We start from the raw sequence: 13,686 nt of genomic DNA, 5'->3' as shown, positions 1-13,686 counted from the left end.
ACCCGGGGGTGATACCACGTCACCCTATTATATATAGTCCTGACAACATAACACAACTGAAAGTCATTAATTTAACCTTAGCCCAAAACATGGAGCCCATTTTCTAATACTCAAAATTCTTTCCAAGATCTAAATCTTGCACACCGTATAAGTCTAAACAAGATGTATCAAGCCATAGCCATAAACCCAGATATAATCACATTACATACTACACAACTCGCATGCTCGCAACACCATTCTCGATCACAATCATAGTAATTACTCCAAACCAACCAAGTACAAGTATTAAAACCCCGCATTCAATAGAACCTCATTCCAAAACCTTCATGCACTACTAATGATGAAAGAAACAATCAAAAACTCATAGCCACTCATCAGATCAACTAACCATGGAGCTCTCTCGCCCCAACCAGAACCATAATCACTTTCTAAGTCATTTCAATATTATACTCATGAATATACCGTAATCAAACCTGATAGTACCCATTCTAGGTACAATGACCTTATATTATTAAATACAACTATCATATTGATTTGTCACACCAATACAACTCAATCCACAACTGCGCAACCTCATACCCAAAATGGAAGATGTCTCAAAGTAGAGAACTGTATTGTAAGTTCAACAAGCACCGCCACAACTGTGATGCCATAAGCTCATTATATATAGTGGACCCCATACACACAAGTTTAATAATAGTAACCAGCTCTTCTAGAGCTGACATTAACATCCCTCGCACGGACAACTCATGTGCTATGGTATCAATATCTTGACCTGCACGGACAACTCACGTGCCAATAATATCGATAATTTGAATATCAACAGTCTATAAACTAGGAGAGTATCGTAATACCTATGAATATTTGTAGATCAACAAAAAAAGCCCATTTCAACCACACACCCTTCTCAGGGGTTACCGAGCAACTATAACATTCATCTAAATATATAACACTAACCATTCCATTCAGAATTTGTGATCTTCCTTTCAAGAATGAATTGCCACATCGTACCTATAGATCTAAATCCCTCACAACACACCGATATGCTCAAATCTAAATTGTACCTCTTGAACAAGCCGAAGGACATGTGCTCCTTTAACACAATCAACACTCAAATAAGTAACCCTATCTTAACACGACCAATCAATTTCATACTTCGTGTGCACTACATCCTTCAAAATAACAACTTACTCATTCCATAATTTTCATACTTTACTCGAGTCATCCCCGATCTCAACCTTTGTAAGTCATAACTAATCAACAAGTATGTCTCAGACCAAAACCAATACCAAACCTAATCGTGCAATCAAATCGTAGATAGCAGACTTCCCCACTTGGCTCAAGGCCATATAACAAAACATCTGATATCTCACCATACCCAGTTAATATCAAAATTGACCATGCTAAGCAATAAAAGACCAACTCAGGTCTAGTCCCCCAAAAATCCCCACACACGACCGATACGCCCGATACACAATTATAGGATCGCCCCTCGGCGTAGATACATGAACAGGTGAACTAATGACTCACATTGCATATCCAGAAATGAACAAAATATGATGAAACCAGGGTCAAATAATATAGATGCCTCCCTGTGGCACACTGAGACAATACATGTGATCACTGTATCTGAAGCAACAACATCTGGCCTGGCAGGAAAAGCATAGAATCGGCCCTGACCGCCACCTAATCGGCCTCTCCCTCTTGGGCGACCCCTAGCTGACTGAGCTCCACCCTGAACTGGCGGAACGGGTGGTGGAGCAACTGGTACAGAAGAAGTAGCATGACTCCTCTGCTGAACTGTACCTCGTGTATGGCGGGGACAATATTTCCTCACATGGCCCAGCTCTCCACACTCGTAGCACTCTATCTCGAAGAATGGTGGCGAGTCCTGAGGCGGACCTCGGGAAGCAGAATGATTACCAAAAGGACCTGCTACATATGATCCTTGAACTGATGGTGTACGGAGCGTACTCGGGGCTAGAAGTGCACTGAGAGATGACTGACTATGAGGAGAACTGTATGAACCATGGTTAGATGATGCACCTCTGTGAACTGAACGACTTGTCTGAGCGTGTCAATAAGAACAACCCCTATCGCGGTAAAACTGACCCCCTGAAGGAACACCTCTATAATCACCTGGACCACGAGGCCTCTTAGCCTCTCTCTCTCTCTCCACGTTCCTAGCTACGAACCATCTCTATTTGCCGAGCAATGTACACTACCTCATCAAAAGTAGCACCAGATACTCTCTCCCTAGTCATAAGTAACTGCAGCTGATATGTGAGGCCATCAATGAACCTCCTAATCCTCTCCCAATCAGTGGGAACCAACCAGACTATGTGATGAGCCAACTCAAAAAATCTCATCTCGTACTGCATCACGGACATATCACCTTGGTGAAGCTGCTCAAACTATCTACGCAGCTCCTCTCTGCGGGACTGAGGCATGAACTTCTCCAAAAAGACCACGGAGAATTGCTGCCAAGTAAGGGGTGCTGCGCCAATAGGCCTACGCCTCTCGTAATTCTCCCACCATCTGAGTGCAGCCACAAAAAATTGAAAAGTAGTGAATGAGACCCCTTTGGTCTCCAGAATACCCGCTGTCTGAAGCATCCGTTGACACCTATCCAGAAACTCCTGAGCATCTTCTGACTCAGTACCTCTAAATGGTGGAGGTCGAAGCCTTTCAAATCTCTCAAGTCTCCTCTGCTCATTATCTTCCATAACAGGAACTACCGGGGCCTGAGCAACTGGAGCCGACCGGGCTGGTAGTGCCCCCCGTATCTGGAGTCTCTGTACTACCTGGTCTGGAGTATGGGCAACGGGGATATGAGTACCTCCCCCGGCCTGAGAAGTGGAAGGTGCGGCCTGAGCCGAAACCACCTGAGCAAGACCAGTGCAGGCTGCCAATATCTGGTCCAAAGTCTCCTGAAGGCCTGGAATCTCAATGGGCACAGCTGGTGCCTGAGCTGATCCTGTCGGCTTAGCTATATCCGGAATCTGCTCCTGAGCTGGAGCAACTGGTGTTACTACAGGTGCTGGACCAACTGTGGTACGAGCTACACCTCGACCTCTACCTCGGCCTCGGCCTCTCGTGGACCTAACTGGTGGCATTGGTAGCTGGCCTCCGATTCGGTAGTACGTGTCCTTACCATCTGTGAGAGAATAGAATAGTAGAAATTTAGTTTCCAGAATCAACAAATTCGCACAACAGAATACAAGAAAGTGAAATTTTCCTAAGGGTTCCGCAGCCTCTCGAAGATAAGTACAGACGTCTCTGTACCGATCCGCAAGACTCCACTAAACCTGCTCATGACTCATATGACCAATGTAACCTAGGCTCTGATGCCAACTTGTCACGATCCAAAATCTCACCTGTCATGATGGCGCCTATCTCAATACTAGGCAAGCCAAAAATCCCAATAAACCACCATTTATTTTAAATTTGAAAACGAAATAATTAATTCAGCAGAAGAAATCTCATAATTTCAAATATAACACTCTCAAACCCCGGTGTCACTGAGTACATGAGCATCTAATTATGAGTACAATGATTGACTGATAAAAACCACTATCTGAAAATATAGAACAGTACGATAACTTAAGGAAAGAGAGACAAGGTCAGCGGACGCCAAGCAACTACCTTCATAGTCTCCAACTGATAGTATTCTGAAATCTAACAATCTCCGTGTCCGAAAGTACCTGGATCTGCACACAAGGTGCAGAGTGTAGTATGAGTACAACTAACTCAAAAAGTAACAAGACTAACCTTTGGGCTGAAATAAATGATGAGCTATGCAGGTACAGTCCAGTAAAGGTAATAGTACATAAATGTAGGCATGCTTTCAAGTTCAACAGTTAAACTCAGTACAAGTGAAATATATCAATACTGCATGATATGAGGAATATGACATCTCAGTAGAAAGACCTCATGTAAATACTGGTCACAAATTATCCGGTCACTCGGTACCGTTTATGGCCAATCCAGCCCAGGGGTGTTCCAACCCGTATATAATTACACATCGACTGACAGTCAGTCACTAAGTACCGTATAAAATGATTCCAGCCCTGGGATAATTTATCCCTATATATAGATGATACTACCAAGATCCATGTCCAAATAACTCATTACAATACAATTAATTAAGGCAAGTCCATGCCCTGGAAAAATTCATCCCAAATATATATATAAGCAGTAAGTAAGACAAGTCCATATCCTAGGAAGTCCATCCCGAATATCGATGATCATCTACGCTCACTGGGGGGTGTGTACAGACTCCAGAGGGGCTCCTTCAGCCCAAGTGTAATACAAAGCGAATATGGCCTACTTCAGGCGGGCAGTCCCGATCCGTATAATAACAAAGCCTATAAGACCTGCTGCAGGCGGGCAGCCCCGATCCATAAAATAGTAAAGCCAATAAGGCCTTTTGCAGGCGGACAACCCCGATCCAGAACAATAATAATATACAAAGCCATCCTGGCCTGCTGCAGGCGGGCAGTCCCGATCCATTTAATAATAACATAAATAAAGCCAAATGGCATGCTGCGTTGCGCAGCTCAATCCCATAAATATCCTCACAATGGACAATTATTACTGAGTGTGAAATGTATATTTTTGAAAAATTAATTCAACGACAACACGGCCCCATAGGTCCTAAAATATTGACACGTAGCCTAACCACGATATTTATCATAAGCCTCAGCTCAATTCCTCTAACATGTACCATATGTTCAGATAATAACATGATTCTTAAATTTTACAACTTCACAAGATTTATTCAAGACACAATTTCTGTGGTTCACGTCTACATGTTCGTCACCTATCATGTGTGTCACCTTCAAATATTTATATCATACCAAATTCGGGGATCCATACCCTCATAACCAAGTTTAGAAGTGTTACATACCTCAAATAGTGTAATTCTTTACTCCGCTATGCCTTTGCCTCGTGAATTGGCCACCAAACGCCTCGAATCTATCCACAATTCATTCGATTCAGTCAATAAAATTTATTGGAATTAATTCCATAAAAAATACTAATTTCCCATAAAAATCCAAAATTTAGTTCAAAAATTGACGTCTCGGAACCCGACAAAAGTTAAAAAATCTAGAAGCCCATTCAACCACGAGTCTAACCATACTAAGTTTACCAAAATTCGACCCCAACTCGACCCTCAAATATTCAATTTAAACCAAGAGGGTTTGCAAACTTTTCCAACTTAATTCTCCAATTAAATGATAAAAACAACCATGGATTCAGGTAAGTTAACCAATATTGAGTTAAGAACACTTACCCCGTTATTTTCCTTGAAAAACTCCTGAAAATCGCTTCTTCCCGAGATCCAATCCGTCAAAAACTGAAAATGGGACTAAGTCCCATTTTCAGAACTTAAACTCTCTATCCGGACCTCTCTTCTTCGCGAACGCGACAAGTCCCTCGCGTTCGCGAAGCACAAAATGTGCTGCCCAACATTTGTTCTTCGCGAAAGCGAGACACTGCTCGCGAACGCGATGCTTTACGGAGCCCTTCTTCGCAAACATGAGCTCCCCTTCGCGAACGCGAAGGAAAAATACCCATGCCCACCATTTTTTTCCTTCGCGAACGCGAGGGCCCTCTCGCGAACGCGGAGAAGGAAACCAGAAGACTACACCAGCAGTCTTCAACCAACATGCTAAGTCCAAAATCGACCCGTTAACCTCCCGAAACTCACTCGAGCCCCTCAGGACCTCAACCAAATATACCAACAAGTCCTAAAACATCATACGAACTTGGTCGAAGCCTCGAATCACATCAAACATTGCTAAAACCATGAATCGCACCTCAATTCAAGCCTAATGAACTTTAAAACTTCCAATTTCTACAAACGACTCCAGAACCTATCAAATCAAGTCTGATTGACCTCAAATTTTGCACACAAGTCATAAATGACATAATGAAGCTATTCAAATTTCCAGAATCAGATTTCAAGCCCAATATCAAAAAGTCAACTCCCCGGTCAAACTTCCAAACTCAACTTTCTATTTTAGCCATTTCAATCCAAATTCTACTACGGGATTCCAAATATTTTTTTAGACACGCTCCTAAGTCCAAAATCACCATACGGAGCTATTGGAATCATCAAAACTCTATTTCGGGGTCATTTACACATAAGGCAACATCCGGTCAACTATTTCAACTTAAGCTTCCAACATGAAAATTCATTCTTTCAAGCTAACTCTGAAATATCTTAAAACCAAAACCGACAATTCACACAAGTCATAATACCTCGTAACATACCCACCGAACATAGACTGTTTACGCACAAAGTTTCCTTCTTTGCTAATATCATTATCCTGGGGTGATGGCCCTCAGTATTCGAGGTCGATTGTCAAGAGGACTCGGATACTGTTGATGTGGCCCTCGATTCCGGTTCATAACCGGTCTTCAATTCTAAGTTAGCACGATCTATTGTTGCCTCATTAAAAACCTTGCAGAAAAACCCATTTTGCACAAAACTGGTTCAAGGGAAAAAGAGTGCATCGCATGATTCCAGGCCTAATAGCTGCATTATTCTTTGGCTGTTGCCTGCAAGTGTTAGTCTAATTCGCAACATATGTAAAGAAAAGAATGAATGGGGTCGTACCTTAGCAGTAGTATCGTTTTAAGTGGGTTACGTTCCAGTTGTTCGGTAGTAGCTCACAGTTCCCTACTTCGAGTTTGTATGATCCTTTACCGGTAATCTTGATAATTCAATATAGACCTTCCCAATTCGGTCCTAGCTTCCCTTCGTTCAGGTTCTGTGTGTTCAGTGTCACCTTTCTTAACACCAAGTCCCCGATATTTAAGTGTCGGAGGTTGGCTCTCCGGTTGTAATACCTTTCGATCCGTTGTTTTTGGGCGGCCAACCGGACGAGGGCGGCCTCGCTCCTCTCGTCCAATAGTTCTAGGCTCATGCTCATGGCCTCACAGTTTCACTCTTCGGTAGCATAGCGGAACCTAAAACGTGGTTCTCCTACTTCGATCGATATTAGCACTTTGGCACCGTAGACGAACGAGAATGGGGTGGCCCCGGTACTAGATTTTGAGGTCGTACGATATGCGAACAGGACCTCGGGAAAAATTTAATTCCATTTTCCTTTGGCGTCGGTCAATCTCTTCTTAAGGTTTTGGAATATGGTCTTTTTTTGTAGACTACGCCTTCCTGTTCCCACTAGGGTGATAGCGTGTTGATAGTATCTTTTTTATCTTATGGTCCTTGAAAACTCTGCTCATCTTATTGACGATGAACTGCTTCCCGTTGTTGCATACGGTCTCGGCCGGCATTTCGAACCGGCATATTATGTGGTCCCAAATAAAATCAATAACTTCTTTCTCCCTAACTTTCTCAAATGCCTGGGCTTCAACCCATTTAGAAAAATAGTCAGCCATAAATAATAAAAATTTAGCCTTATCGGGTGCCCATGGCAGGGGACCGACAGTGTTCATCCCCCATTTCATGAATGGCTAAGGTGACAAGACCGAATGCAGTAGCTCCCCGGGCTGGTGGATCATCGGTGCGTGCCTCTGACATCCGTCGTATTTTCGTACGAACTCCTTCGCATCTTTATCCATGTCGATCCAGTAGTAGTCGGCTCAGATTATCTTATAAACCAGTGATTCGGCACCCGAATGGTTCCCACAAGTGCCTTCGTGAACTTCTCTCAAGACATATTTGGTATCTCTCGGTCCCAAACATATGGCGAGTGGGCCATCGAACGTTCTCCTGAATAGTGTATTATCTTTGGACAAGTTGAACATGGCCGCCTTTGTGCACAGATCTCTCAATTCTTTATGGTCCGAGGGCAGCTTCCCGGTATTCAGGTAATCTATATACTTATTTATCCAGTCCCAGGTTAAGCTTGTCTAGTTTATCTCGGCGTAGCCTTCTTCCACTACCGATTTCATGAGTTGTATGACCATTCCCGAGCTGAATTCGTCATCATTAACTGATAATCCCAAGTTAGCTAGAGCATCGGCTTTGCTGTTTTGATCCCGGGGTATATGTTGTAGGGTCCATTCCCTGAATCGATGTAGTGTTACCTGTAGTTTATTCAGGTATCTTCGCATTCGTTCTTCTTTTACTTCGAACGTCCCATTGACTTGATTCACCACGAGGAGGGAATCGCACTTAGCTTCGATCACCTCGGCCCCCAGGCTTTTAGCCAGTTCTAGACCTACAACTGTGTCCTCATACTCAGCCTCATTGTTAGTCAATTTTACAGTTCTAATAGATTGCCTAACTACATTACCCATCGGTGGCTTTAATATGATGCCAAGTCCATACCTTTTTGCGTTCGAGGAACCGTCGGTAAAGAGGGTCTAGATCCCCGAGGAAGTCCCCGAGTTCAACAATAATTCCCTTTCGACCTCGGGTATTAGGGTCGGCGTGAAGTCGGCCACGAAGTCTGCCAAAATTTGGGATTTGATGGCGGTTTGGGGTCGATATTCGATATTGTATTGATATCGGGGTTGATCTCGATTATCCGGTTCGACACCATGAATCCGAGGAATTTATCGGACCCGACTCCGAATGCGCATTTCTATGGATTCAGCTTCATATTGTATTTCTTCAGTATGTTGAAGGTTTGCTGCAAATGTTTCAAATGGTCCTCTACTCGCAGGGACTTAACTAACATGTCATCAATGTAAACCTCCATTTATTTTCCTATTTTCTCTTCAAACATCCGATTTACTAGGCGTTGGTAAGTGGCACCGGCTTTTTTTAATCTGAATGGCATTCCGTTATAATAATAGGTGTCGTATTTAGCGATGAAAGAAGGTTTTTCCTGGAGGCCCAGGTACATCCGGATTTGGTTGTACCCAGAATAGGCATCGAGAAAGTTGAGGATCTCGTGGCCAGCCATCTCATTGATCATGCGATAGATGTTAGGCAGAGGAAAAGAGTCCTTGGGGCATGCCTTGTTCAAGTCTTTGTAATACACACACATTCTTAATTTATTTCCTTTTTGAGGGACTACTACTACGTTTGCTAACCAATCCGGGTACTTAATTTCCCGAATATAGCCTATTTTAAGGAGTTTAGATACCTTGTCTTTGATGAATGCATGCTTGACTTTGGATTGAGGCCTCCTTTTCTGTTTGACCGGGTGAAACTTCAGATCCAGACTCATCTTGTGAGTAGTTATTTTTGGAGGGATCCCTGTCATGTTAAGGTGGGATCAGGCGATCTGGCAGGTGCTAGATCAATATAACTTGCTCCAGCTCCTCGACGGTTGACTTGGTAGCATCAGAATCGTTAGGGGTTATGAAAGACCTGGTAACTCCTTAATTCTCATCCTCGTCCGTCCCCTGCTTTTCTGGCTCGGTCTGGACCGGTATCGGTGATATCTATTTGGTTTCTTCCTAGGTGACTAAACTCGGGTTCTTTGATGTCGAGAGTGCAGATATCGAGACCACCTCACTGATCGCGAACATCTCTTTTATGGCCGGTTTCTCTCCGTAAACTGTATTAATCCCCCCTAGAGTTGGGAATTTCAACACCTGGTGAAGTGTCGAGGGTACTGCCCTCATGTTGTGAATCCATGGCCTCCCGAATAGAGCATTGTATTTCATGTCTCCTTCGATCATGTAGAACTTTGTTTTTTGAAGGGTTCCGATGGTGTTCACTGGTAGGGTTATCTCCCCTTCAGTGGTCTCACATGCCATGTTGAATCCGTTTAGAACTCAAACTACAGGCACAATTTGGTCTTGTAGCCCCAGCTATTATACGACCCTCGATCTTATGATATTGGCCGAGCTACCTGGATCAATTAACACACGCTTAACTCAAGATTTATTTATGAGTACAGATATTACCAGTGCATCATTTTGTGGTTGCATGATGCCTTCAACGTCCTCGTCATTGAAATATACGGTTCCTTCTGGCACGTAATCTCGAGTCTATTTTTCCCTTGTGATGGACACTTTGGTGCGTTTAACATCGTCTCCTAGGGGACGTCAACCACACTAATGATCATGTTAATGACATGCTGAGGTTCCGCTTGCTCGATCTGCTTATTGGAGTCCCTATTCCTGAAATAAGTTTTGGCTCGATCGCTCAGGAACTCTCGGGGGTGTTCATTGTTGAATAAACGGGCTACTTCCTCTCTCAATTGTTGGCATTCTTCAGTTCTGTCACCGTGAGTGCCATGATATTTACACATTAGGTTGGGGTCCCTTTGGGCAGGGTCGAACTGTTAAGGTTGACGCCACTTGGTGTCTTAGATGCGTCCGATGGCAGATACGATGGCAGCAACGTCGACGTTGAAGTTGTACTCTGATAACCTCGGCGCTTCCTTAGGCCCAATGGGCCTATCAAAACTGCTTTTTCTCATGAGTACCCGGTTAGTTTGACCTCGGTCGCTTATTCTTTCACTTCTCACAAGGTTTCGTCCAGACCCATTACCCCTTTCGATCTCCATTGTATGGTTAATACCGGTCTCTATTCGAGCTTGGTTCACGATCAGTGTCTCTTTTGGATCTATCACTAGCTCTGATGGGATAGACGGACTCGGAAGGGGCCCCGAGCTAATCATCCTCGACCTTGATTTTGATCGGTACCAATTATGGATGTCGGCTCAAGTTACCGCAGGGTATTCTATCAGATTTTGCTTCAACTGTTGTGAAGCCAGTAAGCTTCGAGTATTGAGTCCTTGGGTGAAGGACTGAACGGCCCAATCATCCGCGACCGGAGGTAGGTCCATTCGTTCCATTTGAAACCAGAACACGAATTCCCTGAGAATCTCATTATCTCTTTGCTTCACTTTGAAAAGGTCTGACTTCCTGGTCTCGACCTTGATGGCCCCGGCATGTGCTTTCACGAAGGCGTCTGCAAGCATAACAAATGAGTCAATAGATCTAGGGGTAAGTTGTGATACCATATCATATCTCCTTTTGACAAGGTCTCTCCGAACCTTTTCAGCAAGACGGACTCGATCTCATCATCTTCCAAGTCGTTCCGCTTGATGGCACACGTGTAGGAGGTCACATGTTTATTTAGATCAGTTGTTCCATTGTACTTAGGAATTTCGGGCATGCAGAACTTTTTTTGGGATCGGTTTCAGAGTTGCGCTCGAAGGAAAAGATTTTTGAACAAACTTCGTAGAATCCAGGCCCTTCAATATCGGTGGTGCTCCTGGGATTTGGTCGACCCTAGAGTTGTAAGTTTCTACTTTTTTGTCATTGGCTTCGATTTTCTTTTCTCCCGATTCCACCCGTTTTGTCAGTTCCTCAAGCATCTTTATGATCTCGGGGTTGGTCCCGAGTTCAGCTTTACTCGGCCTTTCTATGATTGGTTCATTTCTGCGAGCACTTTCTCGGGATGGTTCAGGCTCGACTCTGCAGGGGTCGCGGCTCTGGTTCTATAACTGGGTTATCGCTGCTTGCTGAGCCTGCAATATTTCAAAGATTACTTGCAAGTTGATCCCATCACCTTTGGTGTCGTGTGTATTTTGGGCCACCGATCGGACTCCCCCACGGATGTTATTCTTAAGATCGGTAGGTAAGTTTGCATTGATGGCCACACGTGAGTTTGCGTCGATCGGGTCCGCGGCCGGAACTCCATTGGGGTCGACAGGGGGAACCCCATTACTGGGTACCACATTGTTGTTCTCGCTATGGTGGCCAGACTCAGCATCCACATTCAAAGGGGCAGATTGGGGGTTCGACATTCTAAATTATGATCTGAAATTAAAAGCTCAAAGAACAAGTGTAAAATAGGATATGTTAAGGAAATTGTATCAAATTGCCACTATTATCCTTAGCCCCATGGTGGGCGCCAAATCGTTTACCCTCAAAAACGGATAACAATTAAATTTGTAAGTGATTTTAAGGATACGTGGATTAATTCAATACAAATGATAAATTGTGTTAGATTAAATAGATAGAGGACGTAATAAATTGCCAAACCGCTTAATGGGGGAGGTTCCGAAATCAACAACAGCCTTAATGAAATATCTGCTCTCGATCTCGGACTCACAATAACTGAGCATTGATGAACAAAAGTGAGAACTTTGAATAACAGAGAAAATGAAAATATTGCCTTGATATGTATGTTACAATGTGGTTAATGAATAATGAGACCCCATTTATATAGTAGGGGAGTCCTACTCTAAATACAATTCCATAAAAAGGTAAAAATCTTCCGTTTAACCAATCACCAGATTCCTGCTTATACGTGCCGAGATCCAGGCCGTGATATCCGGATGGTCACGGATATCATGGCCTATTGTTGGTCGTGCTCGATTGCCTGGTAATGATCTTTGATGCCTCTGGGATTCAAATCGAACCTGGTGTCATGGCCCCGATACTCCCGAGTTCTGGCGTTTTGCCCGGATCACGGCTCGAGGGGATCCTTGCCTCCATTCTAGTCCCTTGTCATCACGCCTCTTGCTCCGTTTACCTTATTGGAAACTAAGGCGTCCCATGGGCCCAGTTTCACCCCCTATACCGATATCTTTCCTTCCTAAATTCTATCAATCTTTAGGGAAACTCCTTATGAGGAGAAATTCCTAAGAAAGTGAGTAATCTCTTCATTCTTCAGAAGTTAAACATGAGCTACAATTTTCTTGAAAGTGAAGTACTATCTAACTTTATCCAATGCACCAAAGCTAAATATTTCCTCCTTATTGTACCTGAAGCTTTCGGACAACAATTTAGAGGGTTGATGTTCCGGTCCACGGAGTATTCTCAAATGCAATTGTATTACAAGTAAAGGGGAATCCCAAGCTTTGTGGCAGAATCTAAGAGTTTTATTTGCCACCTTTCCCGAAGCAAGAAAACCATAAGAGAAAGAGGAAGCATCTTAATTACAACTCTTGTCTTGATTGGGAGATCAGGGTGTTTCGTTTGCTGCAATAGCATATTTTCTGCTTTCTATGGTTTTTTATTAAAAGATCCAGAAAACCAGGAGATGCAACATCCACATGTGGGCATCTGATCTTCCCCATGATTATATATAAGGGGCATTCAGCCGTGAAACCTTTAAATGCACCATGTCTTACAATCAATGTCGAGCCATCTTCTGGTACAATTCTGTATTACCTTCCACATGTCACACTTCAACTTGCCTGCGTAGTAAATGTATTTTTTATCAATACAAAGACCATATAAGAACACCAAATAACCACATCCCACCGAAAGTGTGATATTCAACACTAAATAATTCACCAATCTCCAACATTTTTCACTACTAGAAAACTATCAAAAAGCGTCCAAAAAAACCCACCAAAAATGGTCAGAAACGAATAAAAATCGACCGATTTCCGACCATTTTCAATTCATAGAAAAAATAATGGTTGTTAACGGCTATCGACCGCAGACAGTCAATATTTCCGACCGAAGTCGGTCGGTAATTTTTAACGCACTTTGACCAAATATCCTGACACAAAATAAACTTACCGACCGAAATTGGTCGGTATTCTTAAAAATAATTTTTAATTATTTTTAAAATTAGAGACCGATTTTGGTCATAATTTTAATTATTTATTTTTTTAAAATTGTTCAATTCCGACCGAAATTGGTCAGTATTATTAAAATATTTTTAAAAATTAAAATCAAAAATTCTGACCGAAGTCGGTCGGTAAATTTAAATTTCTGGGAAATCAATTGAACATTTCCGACCGACTTCGGTCGGTAGGCGATCGGTTTTCTGGGTAAGTGTTTGGC

This window comes from Nicotiana tabacum, chromosome 17 (genome assembly GCF_000715075.1).
Source record: "Nicotiana tabacum cultivar K326 chromosome 17, ASM71507v2, whole genome shotgun sequence".
Lineage (NCBI taxonomy): Eukaryota > Viridiplantae > Streptophyta > Magnoliopsida > Solanales > Solanaceae > Nicotiana > Nicotiana tabacum.
This window is presented reverse-complemented; position numbering follows the sequence as displayed.